The sequence below is a fragment of the Leptinotarsa decemlineata genome, unplaced genomic scaffold (assembly GCF_025532065.1).
Source record: "Leptinotarsa decemlineata unplaced genomic scaffold, Ldec_3_MD MMD2_P_RNA_scaffold_9, whole genome shotgun sequence".
Lineage (NCBI taxonomy): Eukaryota > Metazoa > Arthropoda > Insecta > Coleoptera > Chrysomelidae > Leptinotarsa > Leptinotarsa decemlineata.
The window spans coordinates 7,341,307-7,357,275 of record NW_027412536.1 but is presented as its reverse complement, the minus strand read 5'-3'; the positions used below and the strand labels follow the sequence as shown (position 1 = coordinate 7,357,275).

The following is a 15,969-nucleotide window of genomic DNA, read 5'->3' as shown; positions in this document are numbered from 1 at the left end:
TAGTCCATTTGGTCCTCTGAGGTCGGGTTTATAGGCGGAACAAGTGGAACAATTTCGAACAAACTTCGACACGTCAGATTTCATCTTTGGCCAATAATGCCTTTCCCTGATACGATGGTAGGTTTTGAATATTCCTTGATGTCCTGAGGTCGGGTCTGCATGAGCTTCAATAAGAATTTTCTTCCGATCCGCTTTTGGTACAACTAACTTCCAAACGTCGGTTTGGTCTTCTAATTCCACGTAACACGGTTTGACGTACTTGTAGAGTGATCCCTGAGAGAATCTCCAATTGGGGTATTTTTCGGGTTGTAAACTCACTCGATCTTTCACGCGCAGGTACCACTTGTCCAAAATCTCTTCTTTCATCTGCTGGTTAATGGCATCAATGACTGGGACCGATCGAGAAAGGGTGTCAGGAACGATGTGATCCTTCCCTTTCCTGTGAACAATTTTGAAGTCATATTGCTGCATGCGGACTGCCCATCTTGCCAGTCGTCCTGATGGATCTTTCAAATTCTGTAACCAGACCAAGGAATAGTGATCGGTTATTACGGTGAACGGAATAGCTTCTAAATAAGGTCGCAGTTTTTCAATCGCCCACAGCACGGCCAAGCATTCCCTTTCTGTAGTAGAAAAATTGCGCTCTTGTTTCGTCAATGATCTACTCAAATAGCAAATTACTACGTCCTCATCCTCGCGAGTCTGAGTGAGAACAACGCCAATTCCAAATGCCGAGGCGTCTGTTTGCAGAACAAATGGGAGGGAATAATCCGGACAGCTCAAGACTGGTGCTGATATAAGACGTTCCTTCATCTTCTGAAAAGCGATATCGCAAGTTTCGGTCCAATCAAACTTTCTACCCTTTTTCAGCAGCGATGTGAGTGGAGAAACGATGGATGCAAACTCAGGTATGAATCTCCTGTACCAGGAAAAAGTACCCACCAGTCTCCTGACATCTTTTACCGATTCTGGTCTAGGAAGCTGCAACATAGCCTTGACTTTATCGGGGTCGACATGCAACCCATTTCTATCTACAACGTATCCCAAATACTTCATTTCTGGCCTACAAAATTGACACTTTTCGAAGCTAACAGTGAGATTTGCTTCCCTCAATCTGCGGAAAACTTCATCAAGAATTGTCAGATGTTTCTCCAGAGTTTGGGTAACGATCACTACATCATCCAAATAGACGAAGACGTGTGGTTCTAGTTCAGGTCCTAGGACGGTATCGATCAACCTCTGCCACGTTGCTGGTGAATTATGTAATCCGAACGGCATCCTTTTAAATTGGAACAAACCACGCCCAGGAACGGTAAACGCTGTATACGGTCTCGACTTTTCCGCCACAGGAACTTGCCAATACGCAGACTTGATATCAAGAGAGGATAAATAATGTGCATTTTTCAATTTATCGAGCGTGTGGGAAACATATGGGAGAGGGTAGCTGTCTCGTTCCGTTACCGAATTTAGTTTTCTGTAATCAACGCAAAAGCGGTAGCTCCCATCTTTCTTCTTAACGAGAAGAACCGGTGACGACCAGCCACTATTCGACTTCTCGATAATATCGTTCTTCAACATCTCTGTTAGTTCTCGATCAATATGTTGTTGAATAATAGGCGACACTGGATAATAACGCTGCTTGATGGGTGGTGAGTTGGTCACGATGACATGTTCAGCTAGATTCGTACAGCCTAAATTATTCCCCATGAGCTCCTTGTTCTTCTCTACTACAGCGTTTAGCCGGGCCTCTTCCAATGGTGATAAAACTGTTTGTCCTCGAAGATGGTCCAATGCGTTCAGATAGCAAATTTCCTCAGAAAATTTCCACTCGTTGTGCCTCAGATTCGGAACCACTCCCATTGCTCTCCAGAAATTCGTTCCCAAAATTAAGTGATGAGGGACATCAGGAACCACTAAAACTCGAATTAATTTCAGCTTGCCTCTTAAACAAAATGGCACTTCACATTCTCCTATACTTTCACATACTTGACCATTGGCAACAGTGCAACTAATTCTCTTTGCTGAATTCAAATGTACCAAATCTTTTACGATTTGCCAACCTGGGTGTCCCAAGATAGTGGCTGAGGCACCTGAGTCTAATAACCCTAGTAAACTACGCCCCAAGACTTCAACTTTAAGGTAGGGTCTCTCATCGTTTTCGGCGTGATCCAGAATATAATCAAGGATTGGTTGAATAGCAGTCGCCGAGTGCAATTTGCGAGCGCCTTCCCCTCGACGATTCAAAGGCGTCGCTTGTCGTTTCCCGACACGGAGCAGTTTGGACAATTACGAACGGTATACCCTTTTCTCTTACATCTGTAGCATTCCAGTTGCTTCGGTAGAGCACATCCTATAGCACGATGTCCGGGTTGATCGCATCGGAAACATACTATCTCCTTCGACTGATTGTTCGACGGAATTCGTGCCGTTGCTATCTCTAAGGCATTCAATTCCTTGGTGACCTCTACGAAAGCCTTCTCTATCACGTTGCCACGACGTGCTGATGGTTCTACGTAGCTATTGATTATGTCCCTTCTGGCTTCCATTCTTCGACATACCGAGCGAAGTTCTGAAATGGTTGTGGGTAAGGGTTCACGTAATCTGTCTTGGTAAAAGGGATGTAAATTCTTCATAACTATGTTCAGCTTAGCTTCCTCTGTCATTGGGCAACCTAGGCGGCTGAAGTAGCTTGACATCACTGCAAGATAAACTCCGATGGTTTCTGAGTGGTGTTGAGTCCTTTTCTGCAATTCTTCGAACAATGCGTCAGAATGATTGGCAGGGAGATATTCTTCTCGAAACTCTTCCACTAGTTCTTCCCAGGTCGATACTCGATTCCGACAATCTTTATAAAATTGATACGCCTTGTCAGCAAAAAGGTCCACACCTGAGTCCAACAAAACAGCGTTGGGGACATGTCGCGCTAGTCTCAACTCCTCTATTCCCTCGAAAAATGCTGTCACCGACATTCCTTTACCATCTCCAGAAAACTTCTTCAGATTCCATTTATAAGGCGGAATCATTTTACTGGTTGAGCATGGGTCAAAGACTGGATCTTCCGTCAGAGACGATCGAGCAACTGCTCCTAAGTTAGCATGGAATGATTGCGCTCCCAATCTGCTTTCTAATTGATTTAGTGCAACCGGCACACGCTTCGTATCACTTCTCTTGCTGCTGTCAACTTTATGTGAAAATTCGTCCATCAACGACAGAGCCAAACCCAGGAGTTCGGATTTCCGGGTTTCTTTGTCCTTATCCTTATCTGGGTCCATATTGTCTATACGATTCAACACATGTGCTAGCTTGGTCTGAAGTTTCATTGCCCCGCTACTCGTTCCAGAATCGGTTATGTCATCAATCAGCCTTCTGATATCATCTAGTTTCCCTCTGATTGCAGCCTCATCTTCCTCGAAAGTGAATGGATATGAAGGATATCGAAGACTCTCGCCGTACCTTTCCATCTGCATTACTTGAACCAAACGATGTCTCATTTCCTCACAAGTGCCAGTTGCTACGCCCCGATATGCTAATTCATAGGTCAGTTCGTCTTTATCAAGACGATTTATTACCAGTCTTCTTGCCATAACGCTATTCTACTAGAGTGGTATCAATTAAAAAAAAAATATTTATATTTTTCCAAAGTTTCCAAAAGTCACCTACTAAAGCCAAAACGCAAAAAAAAACTTTCTTTTAAGGGCCCCACGTTGGGCGCCAAAAATGTCACCTCTCAAACCACAAGAGGAGACTAAATCATCTGTCGGTAACAAATAAGACAGATGGGTATCCGCGGCTAAGCTAAACAGTGGAGACGGGAGTGGGTTAAACAACTTAGCAAATTTCAAATAGATCTTAATGGGCGCCAGGTAAATTTAATCCTCCAGATACCCTAAGTAACTCACAATATCAATAACTTACCAATTAATATTGGAAATAAAAGATAAAGGTCCCCAATATGATTTATTCAGTAATCCTGACTTACATGGATTAACCAACAACGCTTCTAATACAACAATGCAATATTCACACTACTACGCGATGTTCAAATGTCAATACACGAGCGCGGTGTATATAACCACGAATTCAATCAGTCATAAATTACGGTAGTAACGACGCTAAAAAAAAACTACAATACGTCGAGTAAAACTACCACGAAAATTGAGTAGGTGAAATCGTAAATACTAGTATCGGATGGTAAGACAAACTCGTTTGCGTCGCGTGAGCTCAGGCGTAGGCGCATCGGTGTCAATCAGCAATCGTGAAAGGAAGAATGTACCTCAATTTCCGTTTCACAAATATCTATATCAATCAGGTATCAATAAATAAACTCTTAATCAATAAACGATAAACAAACACTATATCAAACAGGTATCAATAAACAGAAGGGCAACAATTATTTAAATATCTCAGTATAGCACAAATTTTCAAATAAATCAATTATAACTTGCGTGCTCCTTTTGGGCCACCCGGTATATGGTGTTAGGCTACCCTGTAGTATGGCGGAGATGGATCACCCTGTAGCACCGGAGGTGGATCACCCTGTAGCACCACCAAGATAGATCACCCTGTAGGGCACGACAAGCTGGACCAGTAATGGATCACCAAATAAGATCCAGAAAGAAAATAAAGGAAAACAGGAACCCTTAACGAAGACAAAAAAAGCAGGAAGAAAAGCAGGAAGAAAAACCCTACGGAAGAAAATTCTCAATCAGAATCAGATAAAAACAAGGTGAGATTCAACCCCCATTCAATAGGACTATTTGACTAATCAATACCCCTGGTATATTTTCATTTAAGCAAAGTAGCAAGATAACAAGAGTATATTTTTGGGTGCCCTGTATAACCATATGACCCGTAAAAATCAAGAAAATTGAATGAGTGTTGAAACCTCTCTTCAATACTAATATTCAGTTGAGATATAACGATGGAACCAGAAATTACTAAAATCATTTAAAACACATTTAATGGTAAAATTCTTACCCTGGCCAAGGGGTTTTCTATACGATTCTTCGTGTGCGGTGTTCTGCACGGAAGTCCTGCTGGGACTTGATGAGTGACTGAGGGCCTTCTGTTTCTTATGAATCTAGAGACGAGAAACGAAGGTTGTAGATTTGAAGAAGTGATATCATAGCTAAGATCACATGAGAGATGCGACAGTGATTCAGACATACCTAATTTCGGAAATCCTTCCACCTGGCACGAGTTCGGTAACCACCACAAATCCTCAAAAGAGCTTAAGTTTCAGACTGCAAATATCCACACCAAAATGACCAATCAGTCTTCCACTATACAATCCTGACTTGTAGAAATAATCCCCGTGAAGGATGGCACAAATACAACCAAATATATCCTACAATCAGTCTGATGGTACCCTTTGAACTCCGATCCAAGCTCACCGAAGGCTAACTTCCAAATACTAAGCGACTGCCACATCTGACAGCTAACCAGTTGTTGCCACAGTGCATCCAATCTACACTACAAGCACCAAGGGGGCGCTGTGCACAACATCATAAATCTATCAATTCTTCCACAGCCACTTGAGACAATATCAACAAGTCCATAACCCATCAAAACTCCTTCTCAAAGCAATGCAACCCTAAAACAACCCTTGACAACTTGAGTAACCGATAAATCCTCCACCCGTGAACAACTGTAGAACTAGTTCGGTGTAAGTCGACGGAACGATACTACGAAAGTTCGGCAGATGTCAACCAACAGCTGTCTCTTAACCTTGTTTACGAATATTCACAAAATATATTGTTCCAACCTATTTTCAACTATTTACCAATCCTTATTCATGCGATGGAATAGAAACATACAAGGTAAGTCGCCACATCCTTCCCTTTCAGTACAAATATTAGAGCATTCGTATTATTCAGATTATTTACCGAAAATATCAAACAGTATTCAGAAACCAGAGCTAACTAATATTGTTTTTCAGGCGATATGGCTCTAATATGTAGTAATCCTTCTGGAAGTGATGAATAACAATCTATGCAAGAAATATTCTCGGAAAGGTATAGGGAATAAGGCAGACAACGGCTGAAAAAAATGATAGGTGAAGAAAACTGAGAAACAAACAATAACAACTATTTCAACCTAGCGAGGAATTTCGGATCTCCAACGTCGATTGGCAATAGGAGAATGCGTAAGTACTGGTCAAAGCAGTTAGTCAGGGAGCATACATTTATTCTTATACATTTCAGGTATGGTTTTCTATGGAACGGAAGATTCCCATTACTATGATGTTAAATGAATAAAATGAACTTGTAACTGAATTACATTGTTAATATCCTCTGAATAAAGATCTTAAAAGGTAAGGTAGTGTTTTTGAAAGGTCACATAAGAGCAGTTTGATCTAGTGCTAAATTGAAACGTAACAACTTCTTTGAAAATGTAGGTTGGGCACACTGACAAACCAGATGTGTCCCTAGCTGTGACGAAAAGTTCGTCATCAATAAATGACAATTCTGTCGATTCCATAGTAAATAAACGAACAATATCTACAATATTTACAAGTAAATTTAGACCGTTACATGTTGCAAATTTTTAAAGTAAAATTCATCGATCATTTCAAAATCGACTCTTGGTAAGTTGTCAACAAAACTAGGCTCAACATTCATTTTGAAATTATTTCAACAAAAATACAAAGTTTGTGGAAGCCATTGACATTAGAAAGAACACATTGTCGCATACACTACAGATGGCGCTGGCTGACTGGATGACAATATGGCTACCAGTATCGTTGAATTTCTTATTTTTCCGTGGGTGGCATGAATGCGTAATTGATTTATTTTATTAGGGTTCTTGATGATTTGAAAACCATTTGAAAATACAGCTCGTTTAATTCTATTTAGAATTATATTCAGATATAACTTGTACTACATCAGTTATCAAGGCAAATATTATTGTCCATTTTTATGCCTAATTTGTGGATTCGAGCGATCTCATTATTGTATATTTATTTGTTTGCTGGCTTCATTTAAAAAAAAATGAATGAATAATTACAGGAAATTCCAATTGATCATTCATTTTCTCAGGAAAATGGAGTACCCATATCACAATTTATTGCTTTATTTTGCATTGAAAATGTATGTCATATCGGTTCCATTCTGTATGTTTTTGCAACATTGAGTTTCAACTTTTTCCCAGCTGACAGCTCGCGTAGGAACAATTCGTTTTTTCATCGAGTTTGGTTTGTGTATGTATTGAAAGTGTTTTAGAGATATATTTGAATATTGATATGGTGCATTCTTGTGCTGATTTTAATTGTGCGGAAAGGCACAAGAAAACAGAAAACGCATTGGTTTATTAGTTATTTCATATGATGAGTTTAGGTTCCCAAAGGATAAAATGATGAGAAAAAAAACGGGTGAGAGTATTGAAAAGAAAGAACTACAGTCCTTCTACTCTTCCAAGACTTTATAGAAATCATTTTAAAAATGACTATAAATGAAAGGGGAACGAAAATATTGAATTTGATGACAGAGTGTTTTCATTTCAACTTCAAGTATTCTCCACAAAAAGTATTATCTGAAGTTAATCTTGTTACTGAAAGTATGAAACAAAATTAATTAAATTTTATCATTCGATTTATGATATTATTACCCCAGAAGCTTTCGTTGGATCAGTTCGAGTACAATCAATTCTGTCTACTGTGCAACAGGAGAGTCATCTCTCCACAACAGACGTACCTATCTCAGTTTGGCATATGCAGCAACAATAAGTGCAAATCCAACAAATCCCACTCATAGTAACACATTCTGCGGTAAATATAGAAATCTCTTCACAAATCGTACAAGAATCTATAAACCTTTCTACCAGAGGATCCGCGACCATTTGTTTACCCTCGATCTATCCCTACCGGAAACGTTTCCTATCAAATTCAATCCACCTTTTCCTTGGACTGTTAAACGGCCGAACTGTGACACGAGCCTAACTAAATACGACAAACACAGTACCAATAGCCAGATCATCAAAAACGAACTCAACCAAATTATTTTTAACCACCCTAATCACATGGAAATCTACACGGATGCCTCAAAAACCAACGAAGGAGTAGGAGCTGCCATAGTTACAGAATCTGAATCGTTCTCATATAAATTTCCCTCAACTACCAGCATATTCAGTGCAGAACTATATGCCATTTACCGTGCGCTGGTCTATGTCAATGCGACAGCTGGAGATAATTATAGTAAATGTACTAGGCCGGTTCTGGCTCATTCCTTATGGAGATTAACATGGGAAAACAGCTAAGGTTCATTCTGCAATTTTTGGTTCCTTTCAAGGTCACGCGTACGGCAGAGTCCAATCAGAGCGCTCCAAATTGTCACGTGACCCAGATGCATCGTCGCGAGTACACCACACTGGCGCCACCTATGATTCACTAGCTGAACTATCTATTGGTTGAAGAAGAACACTGTAAACACTAGACATATGGGTGTTGTCATGCGACGCAGTATGCGCAGTTGCCGGTTTTATGATGTCTGTCAATACGGATCGGTGTCTGTGCAACTGTCAAATGTCAATGAGGGTGCATGACGGTGTCTGTGAGGGGGAAACGTGTGACGTCATCGACGCAGGATGGAACGAGTATAGTAGCGATTTAAGCGTAGAACTCCGCCCCTCGGCCCCCTTGGTACTTCACCTAACCTATCGGCCCCCTTGGTACTCCACCTAACCTATCAGCTCCCTCGGCCCCCTTCAGTCACGTGATTTTAATTAAAAAAAGTTTATAGTTATGAGATTCGAACCTGGGTCGTCCGCGCCGTAGACATTGTCCTTAGCCTCTACACCATCGTAAGATATTGAAGTTAACTGCGAATGTTGGGTATTTACATCGTTAGTTTTGTCGGGACCGAAATTGACTCATTCATTATACTTGACAGCATTTTTATTTTTGATTTCCATAGAATGTGATTGTCATTATCATATTGAAGATAGGAAAATATACTTAGATTTGGGAAATAATTAATATTTCATGTAAAGATGTGCATGTGTGTGTAAGAGCGAGAGGCGCGTGTGACGTAATCGATGCACAAATTTACGTGGCTTTGCGTATATTGAGAGATTCATTTGAATAATTTATCGTACAGAATTGTTTCATGTCCTGTTATCAGTAACCGCACAAAAATAGGCGCTCGATTCATCGATACAAAAGTATATGAAAACACCAAAGTTATAGAACACACAGAGTCATCTATGAGTCACTAGCTGAACTATCTATTGGTTGAAGAAGGACACTGTAAACACTAGACTCATAAGACTGCATCTGTCAAATGTCAATACATGCCAGCATGGCAGGTTCGGCGTTGCCAGTTGTACAATAAATCATTGTTTATGGGACAATGTAGCGTTGCCGGTTTTGGAATTGATCGTGAACTACTCGACGAAAATTGGAAGCGCGAATGTGATATATTAATAATAATGAATCAGATTTAAGAAAAAATATTACAGATTAATGAGGCTGTATCTTTTCAAAGTGTGATCCCTCAATGTTACGAGGTATCTCAAAATACATCATTGAAAACAAACATGGCGTCGAAGTGTACAGGGTGCGTCAAAATACATCATTTAAGAAAAAACATAACAGTTCCACGAGGCTGTAAGTTTTCAACGTGCGATCCCTCAATGTGTACAAGGTATCTCAAAATACATCATTGAAAAACAAATATGACGTCGAAGTGTACAGGGTGCGTCAAAATATATCATTTAAGAAAAAAACATGTCGATTCAACAGAAGTCTAGCGTTCCAACATGTCGGAAGTCTCGTATCTTTGTTAACCAAGTTAGGAGAAAGAGGAGATCCAAAAGTGTCGAGAGGTTGAGCGTTGTGGACTCAACGTGAGGGCAATGGGAGAGCGAAGTATTCGACAATGACATTTTAAAATACGTGGTTTTCCGTGCGTTTTCGATCGTTTTTCGTGCGTTCACGATCGTTTTTCGTGCGTTTACGATCGTTTTTCGTGCGTTTACGATCGTTTTTCGTGCGTTTTCGACCGTTTTCCGTGCGTTCATTCGTTACCGTTTCATCGTTACTGTCGTAACGGTTTTTCGTGTTTCAATATGACAGTCATTTATCACTCAACGCGTTTCGCTCACCAAGTTGGCATCATCAGGAAATGACTAACGTACATGCTTTGTCATATGAAGATTCATTTTGCGAATTTTCAGACTCTTGAACGGAACCTTGTGGAACACCCAACCTAACTTCTGTTACAGAGTAGTGTCGGTCAGCCAATGGAGAAATCAAATATCGCTCGATTGATTGTGCTAGATGAAATTGAACTGGAGAATGAGGGTCGAATAATAATAATAATAGTGATAAAACATCAAAAGCTTGAAAATGACGTAGTCAGCGTGATAGGTGGTGGCGTGTGTGAGGATTTGTGGAAATGAATGAGTTATTACAAAAAATAATAGCACAACTGTCAGAAGGGCACTGAGTTGTATATTCACTAATAATGATCGGATCGTCGCATACAGCACGTCAAATGAAAGGATAAGAAATGCAGAATTCATCGACAGAGAAAAAACAAATATGGCGTAATGAATATAATATCCAACGCCTAATGTGAAATAACATAGGAAGAATTGCAAATTCAACAAACTTGTAATTAAAAAATGTTGGGTTATGAACAACTATAAGTTTATTCCAATTGCAGAAGCTTGATCCAAACGCAGAATTTATTGACAAAGAAAATGAAAAAATCATTGGATACTGAAACATATGATATATTTGGATTCCTTAGGGTGAGAAGGTTTCGAATCCATCAAAAAACGACCACTTCCGGTTTTCACTTCCGGTCCTCCGATTTCGATGATTTCAACATCAATGGATTCGTTTAGATGTCATGAAACATAATTAATCATTTGTCGAAGCCAAAAGGGCCTTATAACCTATTTTCATTATACTAGCAGCAACAGATCGATGTGGGTACTCATTTCAAATGATGTCATTTGTAGATTATGAAAAGTATAATATCGAGCATCTAATGTGAAATAGCATAGAAAGAATTGCACATTTGAAGAAAATCATTGAACATATTTGAAATTAAAAGTTGTTGGGTTATGAACAACTACGAGTGTAATGTAATTGCAAAAGTTTGATTCAAAACACATAATTTGTTGACAAAAAAAATGAAATAATCATCGTATACTGAAACATATGGTATTTTTGGATTCCTTAGGGTGAGAAGGTTTCGAATCCGTCAAAAACAGGTCACTTCCGGTTTTCACTTCCGGTCATCCGATTCCGATGATTTCGATATCAATGGATTCGTTTAGATGTCAAAAAACATAGTTAATCATTTTACGAAGCCAAAAGGACCTCATAACCTATTTTCGCTATACTAGTCGCAACAGGTCGGTGTGGGTACTCATTTCAAATGATTTAATGTGTAGACTATGAAAAATATAATATCGAGCGCCTAATGTGAAACAGCATAGGAAGAATTGCAAAGAGAATCATTGAAAAAACTTCGGATCGTCACGTACATCATGTCAAATGAAAGAAGAAAAATTGCAGAATTCATCTATGAAGAAAAAACAAATATGGTGCAACATGTCAGAAGGGCACTAACCCACATCTTTATTAATGATAACTGAATCTCAACGTGCAGCAAATCAAATGAAAGGGAAACGAATGCAGAATTCATCAACAGAGAAAAAAAAACGGAGACGATGCCATAAGGGCACAAAGTTGTATCTTCACTAATAATAGTCGCATCATCACATGTAGTACTTCAAATAAAATGGGGAAAAAAAAGCAGAATTCATGTGTTTGTTGCGCTATTCAAATCCAAGGTGACATGGATCAATGTCAACGCTGAATATGCATCTAACAAAGACTCTTTGATTTTCTTTTGTTTCATTTCAGAATATGTCATCACTAATTTTTATATTCAAACCCAAAGTGACATTGATCACTGTCAATGTCGAATCTACATCCGGAGATATGCAGTTCTCAAAGCGACGAAACAAAGGCTCTTTGTTTCATTTTAAAATATGTCATCACTTATTTTACTATAAATACGTCATGCATGGCGAAATGAGTTAGTTGCATCCGTTGAAAGTGATACCAGTGACAAGTGCACCGATTCTATTTGAAAGTAAGTGTTTTAGGTTTGACTCTTTCCTCAGATGAATTTATTCAAATGTAATTTAATTGAAAATTGGTGAGAATTGTTGAATCATTTGATTTCCAAAATTTTTTTCGATATATATATGTTGGATGATTTCAATCAAATGTTTTACATGTCGTGGTTTGTTTGAGATAGTATTCGCATATATTGTGAATCAAAACATAAAGCTTTCATTTTTTATTTTTCGCAGATGGATTTACAAAAGTTGAATGCAAGTTCGATCGTGAAGAGAAAGCCAAGTATCAAAGTAGCAGATTTACCTGTGGAGATGCCGCAGAGAATATTCACTGCCAAAATCGTGAAAGGAAAATTTGGTGAGGCGGTCTTGTTGGATTTGGGAGATAAAGTATCATTTCTACCCCACCGAGTGACGGAGGCGTATCGTCCTCACTTAGAAGAATGTTCATTAGGAAAATACGCTATTGTGTTCAAAGGGTTAATGGACATTGGGAAACCGAATCTTGTCGTTTCATTTGAAATTGTACGAAATTAAGGTTAGTACTGTTTCCAATTTTATAGGCAAAGAGTTTTTGGGTGTATACAATATTTTTCGTTCGGGTCAAAAATTCTCACTCACAGATATGATCCGCATAAAGTAGTGTTTTCATACAATATATTTCCTTCACTTAGTACGTGCAGAATATGTGTTTTAAATTCTTTATTTTGAATGACACTTGATTTTTTATTTTCATTATAAGTGTAGCAATTACTTCATGAAAGACATTACCCTCAATGTTGGCAAAAAATTTTTTTTAGTGTATGTTTTTATTGAAAAATCGAATTTATTTCAGTGTATTTTTTTATTGAAAAATCGAATTTATTTCAGAATAATACATCAACGTGTGCAGTATCAGTCAGAGTCATCTCAACAACAACATTCAAAACCGTCATAGCAACCTTTCCAGAACGAGATTCAAATCTCAGCAGTTTCCATTTTTTTCAGTCTATAGTTGCACATTATGAGGCTAGAATTTGTCGATATTCAGTGATTTGTTGGACAAACTGCGTCTATTCAATATATACACAACCGTAATGAATTTGGAAGACTTTGAAGATTCATCGTGGTGTGTTCCAAAATTCAAGAAAAGCACGCCGTTCTGTATGGGTCATTTCAAAGGAAATTTGTTCAGCTGCAGTCTCAATAACGTTGATATTTTATATAAATGGCTTTATAATATACTACCAAAATAAATAAAATACATATCACACACATCTTTTTTTGAAAATGAAAACTTATCTTATACAGGGAAAGTTGTCAAAAATATGCAATAACAAAAAATTATATACCAGATTTTATAGAGATGAAGAAACATCATATTGAAAGATACTAAGTTGACAAAAACAGGACATTTTAGAAATAAAGAAAATAAGTTTGTCTGTCATTTTAAATTATGATTCGTTGGGTCGATATAACAAAAAGTGGCATTTTATATCTTGAATTTTATTCAGGACATTATTATAGATGATTGACATTTGTCATTAAATTTCAAGTGTGATATTTGGAAATTCATTTCGTATTGTAGTTTTTTCGAAATTCCCATTCAAAATAGCATCCTTTGATATAGATACCACCGGACGAGTATATTATGTGTAGATAACCTGAGTTTCAATTGTTCGGAGTTCTGAGTTCTTGTACATATAAACATAACAAAGTAACGATACAGACAAATATGAAAAATTGTCATAAAATAATTCAAATCCATTCAAGTGAATACATGAATTGAAAGATATTTTAACCTCAACTTCGATATTCTGAAACAAAAACACACAGTATTCACAATTCCATCTTTCGTTATTCCAAGTTCATAGTCATCAAAATTGATACGATCATAATATATATATAGGAATATAAAACTATCTTCAAATACAGTTGCATGAATGCACATCAAGCATTTTGTCGTAGTACGGTGACCAGGGCAAAGTTACAACTTCAGCATAATATGAATGTTTATAAATATTAGGGAAGGTCAAGATCATCAACAGGTATTAAGAAATTCATTCGGTGTCCAAAGCTTTCGGAATACAATGCAAATAATTTTCTTTATGACTATTCGTTCGATATTGAATATTATTACCTCAAAATATATCGAAATCATAACACGTTTGCGATTCATTTTTTCAGTTACATTTGAAAAGTGAGTTTCAGTTTACAGAAATAATAGCCGACACATGTTGGAAATTTTGCCATAGTGTGGTGAAAATCGTATTGAAAATTCTACGAAATATAAGCGCATACACACAGAGTGAATCAATATTTGAAATATGTCGTTTGGAACCCCCCATAACCCTTCTCTATCGAATTTTGGCAGAAATAATGCTGAGTCGTATTGTAGAGTTAACGTTCGAAATTGGGGAAAGTGAAGTATTCAACAGTTTTGCGTGCAACGGTTTTGCGTGCGTCGGTTTTGCGTGCGTTTTCGAACAGTTTACGTGCATTTATTCGTTATCGTTTCGTCGTTATTGTCGTTTTTTTTCCTATTTCAATATGACAGTCATTTAACACTTAACGCATTTCGCTTACCAAGTAAGCATAATCAGGAGATGAATAAAGTCCACGCTTTGTCGTATGAAGGTTCGTTTTGCGAATTTTCAGACTCCTGAACGGAACCTTGAGGAACAATCAGCCTAACTTCTGGTACAGAGTGGTGTCGTAAGCCAATCAGACTGGAGAAATCAAATATCAGTAGAATGATTGTTTTAGATGAAATTGAACTGAAGAATGTGGGTCGAATAATAATAATAATAATAGTGATAAAACATTAAAACTCAACTTGTGTTACAGAGTGGTGTCGGTCAGCCAATCAGAATGGAGGAATCAAATATCGGTCTAATAATTGTGTTAGATGATATTGAACTGGGGAATGTGGGTCGAAAAATAATAATAATAATGATAAAATATTAAAACATTGAAAGTGACGTAGTCAGCGTAGGAGGTGGTGGTGTGGTAGAAAATGTGTGAGGATTTGTGGAAATGAATGAGTTATTAGAAAAAAAAAATGGAGCAACTGTCAGAAGGGCACTAAGTTGTATATTCGCTGATAATAATCAAATCTTCGCTTACAGCACGTCAAATGAAAGGACAAAAAATCCAGAATTCATTGACGAGAGAATACAAAGATGGCGCAACATGTCAGAAAGACATTAAGTCACAATTTAACTCATGATATTTGGATCTTAACGTGCAGCACATCAAATGAAAGAGAAACGAATGCAAAATGTTATCGACAAAGAAAAAACAAAGATGACGCAACATGTCAGGAAGGAACGAAGCCACATCTCCGTTAATGACAATTGAATCTCAACGTGCAGTACATTGACTGAAAAAGAAAAAAAAAATGCAGAATTCATCGACAGAGAAAAAAAAAACAAAGACAACGTAACATATCAGAAGGGCAATGAGTCGTATTTTCGTTAATAATGATTTGTTCTCAACGTACAGCACATCAAATGAAATGGAAACGAATGCAGAATTCATCGACAGAGAAAAAACAAAGATGGCGCAACATGTCAGAAGTGCACTAACCTGCTTCTTTGTTGATAAAAGTCGCATCGTCACGTGCAGCATATCAAAGAAAAAACAAAAGAGGCAACCAAAAGGGCACTGAACCATATTTTCGTTAATAATAGTCGGATCGTCGCATTTGACATGATTCATTCACTCAAAACTGAAATGTTTAGAAGATACCAAAGGAGATCTTACGGTGACTATAAGTTCTGGTATGCTTTGTTAGGTATCGAATGATGCGTGCAATTTCGTTAATTCCAGCGACGTGATTATTCCAAGATATATTGGTGTCCATTTGAACCTCAAAAAACTTATTGAAGCAGA

The 15,969-nt window shown here is 37.9% G+C and overlaps 2 long non-coding RNA genes across 2 annotated transcripts in view; one reads left to right on the top strand and one right to left on the bottom strand.

Moving 5' to 3' along the window:
• LOC111511730 (uncharacterized) overlaps positions 1-15,969 on the bottom strand; it is a 205,399-nt gene that overhangs the window by 80,911 nt on the left and 108,519 nt on the right. The window lies entirely within an intron of this gene.
• On the top strand, positions 12,254-13,350 carry LOC141480627 (uncharacterized). The gene is made up of 2 exons (XR_012464452.1): positions 12,254-12,634; positions 12,967-13,350. It is a non-coding gene; the product is annotated as an uncharacterized lncRNA (long non-coding RNA).